The sequence below is a fragment of the Camarhynchus parvulus genome, chromosome 4 (assembly GCF_901933205.1).
Source record: "Camarhynchus parvulus chromosome 4, STF_HiC, whole genome shotgun sequence".
Taxonomy (NCBI): Eukaryota; Metazoa; Chordata; class Aves; order Passeriformes; family Thraupidae; genus Camarhynchus; species Camarhynchus parvulus.
The window spans coordinates 42,842,503-42,849,365 of record NC_044574.1 but is presented as its reverse complement, the minus strand read 5'-3'; the positions used below and the strand labels follow the sequence as shown (position 1 = coordinate 42,849,365).

The window sequence follows — 6,863 nt, the reverse complement described above, 5'->3', positions numbered from 1 at the left end:
ACTGAGGTCTTCGATCTGGGCTGGCCTTTCTCTGGCTCTGGACAGAGAGTGTCATTCCTCAGCATGGAGCTGGCTTTGCCTACAGCATTCACTGTAGGCGAAGTTTGATGCAACAGTACAGAAAAAGAGCTATCAACAATGCCAACATCTTCACCTGAGCTATGGGTGAGTGCAGCCTTTGCTTTAAGGGGGGTATTACACTCCATAGATATTCCAGGCATCTCTCACTCTGCAGACCTGCCATGCTCAGGACATTCAGGGTACACAGGACAGAAGCTGTTGCTCCTTCTCTGCTTGTGGAAAGGTGTTGTCTTATCTTGAGATAAACCTCAGTGCATACAGCCATCATGCCCTTTAAAACAATTCTGTAGTAAGCCTTTAATTGGTCAGAAAAATGTAGCCCTGCAAGCTTTGTAAACCCAAGAAACCAGCAAGCCACAGCTTATGTGGGTATCAAAACCATGTTTTGGGACAATTACAAAGCTAAATATATGAGTTTTTGTACAACCATTGCAGGAGCATCAGAGCCAGAGACACCACTTTTGCAGGAAGAATTGGGAGGTGAACCCTTAAAGATCAAGCCCCAAAGCACCTTCTGTTTGTTTATATGCACTGCACTCATTCTGTTTCAATGCTATTGGAAAATTATTTCTGGAATGTGTCAAATGGCATAATATGTGTTACAGATCTCTTTCCTAGTTAGCTACAAAGCTTACACTGCATTTTAGGGGGGATAGAGGCAACTTTTTATTGTTCAAGAATTTTAATAAAGGAAAAGATTTTTTAGAGCAGATAACTGTAACTGAGCTACAGTTGCAACCCAAGTAAGACCATGCTATTTTGTTTTTGTTTTTCTCAACTCAGAGCTGCACAGTGAACTCTTAGATTTCCTTGGAAATTTTTCAGCGAGTCAAAATTTTGTTGGAAACATCTACACAGCTTTCATAATGCAAGTTACTTGGGCTTTTGAAGTGCCTTGGATTTGACAGACTTCTGTGAGCTCAAAGGTGAGCTCCTGCCAGAGGTAGGAGCTGCCAGGCCCTTAACCCTATGGCAGTTGTTGAGGAGTCCATGATGTAGGTAGCTACCATGTAGGTAGCTCAGGGTGCAGCTTGGATTGAGCCCTGGGTGAGGACAGCTCGAAGCAAGAGGCTGTGACCTGGTGCTGCCCCTTTGCCCAACAAAGGGCAGGAGGATCTTTAGCTCAGACAGGTGACCAAACACTCAGAGACACAGCAGCAGCTGTGGAAGGAGGAAGACCCCAGCCTCAGGGTATAAAAGCCCAGTGTTTCCTTTGTTCAGTGTCCCTTCTCCAAGGCAAAAGCTTGAGCTTTTACTCTCTTGCTGCCATAATAAAATTACTTAAAGGAACCAGAGGTCTGAGCCCCTGCCTTGAGAAACCTGGGATTGAGCTGCTGAGGAAATCTTGTCTGTGTGGGATGTGTAGGGAGTCAGGCAGGGCACCTGTCAGGTCACTGGAGCCACACTCTGCGAAGGGGCTTTGGTCCCAGCATTTAGTGTCTCTGGGAGTGGGACTGTGACTGCCAGAGTGCTCCTGAAAAGTCAGAGAGGAAAGTGTCCTCAACAGCAGATGCATCTGTGAGGCAAGGAGATGTTAAATTTGAGCTGAGGAATCGTGAGTCTTAACCATTCTGCACAGTGTTTAACTGTTCTGGAAAAAATGGGTTGGTGGGGACCAGTGTATGGACCGGCTCTAGGGGGACAATGTAGGGACATGGAAGCCATGTTGAGGAAGGTGCCTTCCTTCAAGTGACTCTAGGTGTTGATAAGACCCTGAGCACTCATGTCACTGCTCTGCACTGGCTGATTTCCAGTGTCTCCTGCTTATCCTGCCAGTTCCTGACGCTCAGGTTTGGAGGGAGAGAGTGTGCCTGTGCTGGGTGTGGAGCAGGGGCAGTGTGAGTGTCCTCCCTAGCTCTGTCAGGTGAGATTCTGCTTGCCTCACCCTCAGCTCAGCTCCCAGCATGGAGGAGGTGGAATGGGAGGGCAACCTGTGCCAAGCCCCAGAGCAGGCAGTCCCCTTGCCTGCGCAGAGCTGGCTGCCAGCAGTCCAGGTGACCCTGTGGCTCCAGCAAGGCTCTGACTGCAGGCCCTCAGCAAGGTTTTAACCATTGCTAAATCTCTATCTCCCCCTTTTTGTTTTATATATACAAGTGCAAAAGCCCAAAATTACTATTGTTCCTTCCAAGGCAATGACCACAAAACAGAGAATCAAACCCACAGAAATGCTTTCTTTTAGAAATTACTCACATTTCATCAGGCTTTGCTTATACTGAGGTGACACAGCCAAACCCACTGACAGTTCAGCTATGTGGCCTGAGAAACTCAACTGCATTAGCAAAGCTGCTCTCACATGCAGAGCTACACTTTTTGTCTTTGTTAAAATACCACACTGCTACTCCTTTCCTAGCCTGTCAGCATCCCTTCTCACTGGCCCTTCTGCCTGTCCCACTGGAAATTTGGCATATGTTGCCGAACCCCTTGCAGCTATATGAGTCAAACATTTACTCTCAGATGCCTTAGACATGTGGGGAGAACTGCTTCTTTGCTCTTCCTTTTTCAGAAACCTAACTAAATCTTCCTATTGTGTGAGTTACTTTTTTCTTTTATTAAGAACACTATATTTCATTTCATCCTACAGTGAAACAGTTGCAGGCGGCTGCCCAACACTTGTACTCTTAAAAAGGGAAAACAATGCAAAGAGAGGATGTCCCTGGAGGAAGATCATGCCCTGCCCCAGCTGCTCACACATGCAAGACAATTTTTTTTTTTCAAGGACAGCAACCAGTCAGGAACATGACTGCTATTCTTGCCCTTGGAAACACCCCTCTTTGCCTTGCAGTCTTTGGAAACTTGGCTTTCACTGCTACAAGGGTAGCTGGGGACTCTACTGGTTTTGAGCACTGGCATTTCAAAGGAATTATTATGTCAATGGCCAGTGGCCTGACATTCTCTGGGGTGGGACACATGTATGTGCCTGCAGTGGGCAATAAAGCTGAAGGGAAGGGCCAGGTTGTTCTGCCCTGTCCTGTCTGGAGCTGAACAGTCTCTGATGGATGGGAAGGGACTTGCATGGACAGTGAGTAGGATCTGGCAAACAGTTTTGTTGTTCTGCTTTTGGCAGTTAAGCAAAAAACCCTTGGTTGTCTGGTAGAAAGCTAAGCAGTTAGATACTTGCTCAGCATCTGTGTCCTTGGGCTTTCTTTCCTATTGAAATGGATAACACTTTCAAGCACACAGTTTGGAAAGGTAATGCTGTGGTCACTTGCTGCAAGATTGGTACAAAAATAATGGCCAGACACAAACCCCAGAAAGTTCTACGAATACTGTAGATAAGGGGAAGTAATTGGGCACTGCAGGATGTGTGCCATGAGGGCCAGAGATGTACAGGGAGAGGCAGGAAAGGTGTAAGATCCTTGTCCCAGCAGCTCATGACTTCGCTGCAGATGTGGTAGCCCTAAGCCACTTAGCACAAGATTCTTCTTTCACAGAGGGGTCTTTGTAAGGAGTAAACCAAAGTAAAGGCCTATGGTTGTGTCCTATTTTAAAGTGTGCTGTAAAACACACAAACAGTGCGCTGCAGAAGAGGAATTTGTATGACAATATATTTTTCACATTGAATACTTTAGATCAGCTATTATAGCTATGACAAGAACATATCAAAAACATCTCACTGGTAGAATATATATTTTTTTTATTATTTACTGATTAGAATCATTAAATTCTAGATTGCAAGGATGCTTGGAGGTCATCTGGTCCAACCCCATGCTGAAAGCAGACCTGACTGTGCAATTAGATGATGTATTCCTTGGCCTGGTTTGGTGAAGCTGTGCATCTCTCTGGGAGCAGGGATGCTGCAGGCCCTTTCTGTGTTCCTGTGCTCAACTGTGCCCTGTGACAAGATTTTCTTCTTTCTTTCAAGAGACAGGTAAGAAAACACCTATTTCCTCTTTTCCAAAAAAAAGCCCAGGTGTAAGTTGAACACTGCACTCTTTAGACATAACTGTGCACATGCCTGGAGACAAAGACATTTGCTTTTCAGAGCTTTGACCTGTTCTAGTGTTGAACAGTTCCTGACAAGGGCTGGGAGCAGTCTCGGTGTTGATTTTCTCAAATATTTGGTGAAGTTTTTTCTTTCTGTTTGTGAATTTTTAATGATAATTCAGTCGTTAAGACTCATTAACTGCTTGCTTTGAGGTCTGGGGCTCAGCTGTTTTGTTTTTGTTTTTGGGTTTTTTTTTGGTTTTTTTTGTTGTTGTTGTTTTTGGTTTTTTTTGTTTGTTTGTTTGTTTTTGGGTTTTTTTTTTTTTTTTTTTTTTTGGTTTTTTTTTGTTCGGGGTGGTGGATTTTATTGATTGTGAGATTTGGCTAAAAAATGTACCTGATTTTGCTTTTAACACTGACATTGGGAGAAAAAATGTTAGACTTTTCCTGTAAGGTCTCACAAATCATAGACCTGTCACTCTGACAGGCTGCAGTGGTTTGACCTTGGCTGATGGAGGTGCCCACCCAATAAACTGCAAATGCCCATGCCCCATTGTAGACCCATGAGTAAATTTTTCAAGTGGGACAACATGCAGTGTGAGATAATATAGGAGATAGTATAGAAAACCATTATAGAAAGGGTAGGATAAGAGGAAAAGTGGTACTGTTATGGTAACCATTACCTTGGGTTATCCCTCTCTTCAACTGTGGCTTGAGAAGCCATGGTGCCTGTTCATCTGTTTTCCTTCTCCTCTCCCCAAAAATGCTGTACAGTGATGAGCAATGTCCATTAGGCAGTAGCCAGGGCCCAGCAAATTGCACAGATGAAATGAGACTGTGAGCAAAATTTTAGTAGAATGAAATGTGAATGTTAAGTAGGCAATAAATGTTAGTTTTTATCTTACATTGAATAAGAGCATGTGTTATGATTATATCCAATTGCCTTCTATAGACTTAGATATTTTGTATTGCTGAATATCATAAAAAATGGGTATGGCTTCTTCATGATGTTCCTCTGTTCAGGGATGCCTCTTCTTTATCCCTGTCTTCTAGTTTTCACCAACATTTCAAGGCAAATTTTTAGATTGTGGGCAAAGGATGGCATATCCTCTGAGACGCACAGGTTGTTGTGTGCTTCTCCTGATTTGTAAGGGAATGGTATGCAGTATCACTTTAAGGTCTACAAACAGAAGCTCACTTTAATATAAATAAAAAGTAATCCTGATAATTCCTTGAAAAGCAGCATTAATTTCTGTTTTTGTGGGCATCAGTCATTAGCAAGTTTCTGGATGCTACTTAAGCTGCAACAGCATGGGGGAAAGGAAAGTTTCTTGTGTCACTTTCATTGGCCTTCAATCACAAGTTATGAATGCATTACTTTCTGGTCATTATTTTATGATGTATAGGGCTGTCAGATATTTTTGGGCCTCGGTGATTTATGGTTTTGGGAAAACAGAGCTTTCATACAGATGGATTTTTGGGGACTGGAGTAGCTAATGTAGCGGAGAAGGCACCCATTTGGGGAGAAATCTGTGAAAGATATGATCTGCATATGAAGAGGACAAGCTACTGGCACAATAATTGTAATATTATGGATAGCTATATAAAATAACAGATGTGGAGAAGTGGGATGCCAAAAAAGCCAACAAGATCTTGGTGGGAAGCTTTTGGCATGTCAGCTTCAATGATCGAGCAAGACACCATGAGAAAGGAGAATTTTTTCCAGAAATCAAAAACTATGGATGTGGTTGCTGAAAGCAAGAATTCCATGAGAGTGAAGAGAGAGAGAAAATGTCAGATAGAGATGTACAGTGCATTGCTGGAAGGCTTAAACCTTAAAACACTTAAGTAAAAACATTTGTTTAGAAGTCACTATGTTAAAGGATAATAACCTAGCCAGGAGGGTCATGAATAAATGGGAAATAATTGTTTCTCCAGCACTACTGCCCTAACACAGGAGAGTCCCTGTGGGAAAGGACTGGGCCAGGAGGTCATTTGTGAGGAATGTGCCTAACTCAGAGGATCAAGGTGGTATCTCACCCTTCAGTGGCAGACTGCAGTAGTCTTTGTGTTTCACAGGCAAGGACACACAGGCCTAGCTAGAAAGAGCAGGATGTCTTCTGCCTGTGGCACACCACTAAGCAGACATCTCAGCTTATTCATAAAATTCTTGGTAATGAAGTACCACAGGGATATTTTTGCTGGGATAACCATATTGGCTCTGAGATTTTACTTCTTTCTGGAATAAAGATATGATTCTAATGCACTTAAGGCAGTCACTTTTCCCACACTCTAATATTGCAGCTCTACATTTTTGGTATTGGCCAATCAGATGTGTTATAAGTATGAATCAGACACTGGTTTTAAGGCTTGCAGACCTCTCTCATAAAGCTTTAATTTCCTCAGTGACTTGCAATATTCATACATCTGTCACATTTGCAAGTTATCTGAGCAGGGTAGTGCCAGTGGGCAAGGCTGTGCCAGGCACAACACTGTGTTATGTCTGCGGATTCTACCTAGTTAAGCCCTAAGTAGGGCTTGACAAGTCACTGGCACATGATCCAAGTCTTTCTTATTTATCAGGGGTACAAGTGGTTTGTGGTCAGTCAAAAGTTGAATTAACTCTCTGGAAGAGCTTTTTCCCTACATTTTTCACGTGTTTCCTTTACAATGAGACAGTTCTCAGTCTGCAGAGAGTGATTTATGTCGTCAGCAAATGTCTAGGAGCAGTACATAGCAGCCCCGCCAGTCTGACTGGGTTGTTATGTTGCAGGTGGCTCTGAGTGGTTATGGGAAAGGAGAATTATGTGCTTCAGGTAGGGCTTCCACTCAGGTGAAAACATATTCTTGTATTATAT

At 43.3% G+C, this 6,863-nt stretch overlaps 1 long non-coding RNA gene across 1 annotated transcript; it reads left to right on the top strand.

Moving 5' to 3' along the window:
• Positions 1-3,915, top strand: LOC115903791. Its single transcript, XR_004060726.1, has 3 exons — positions 1-165; positions 865-1,007; positions 3,750-3,915. It is a non-coding gene; the product is annotated as an uncharacterized LOC115903791 (long non-coding RNA).
• Positions 3,916-6,863: the final 2,948 nt, after the last annotated feature.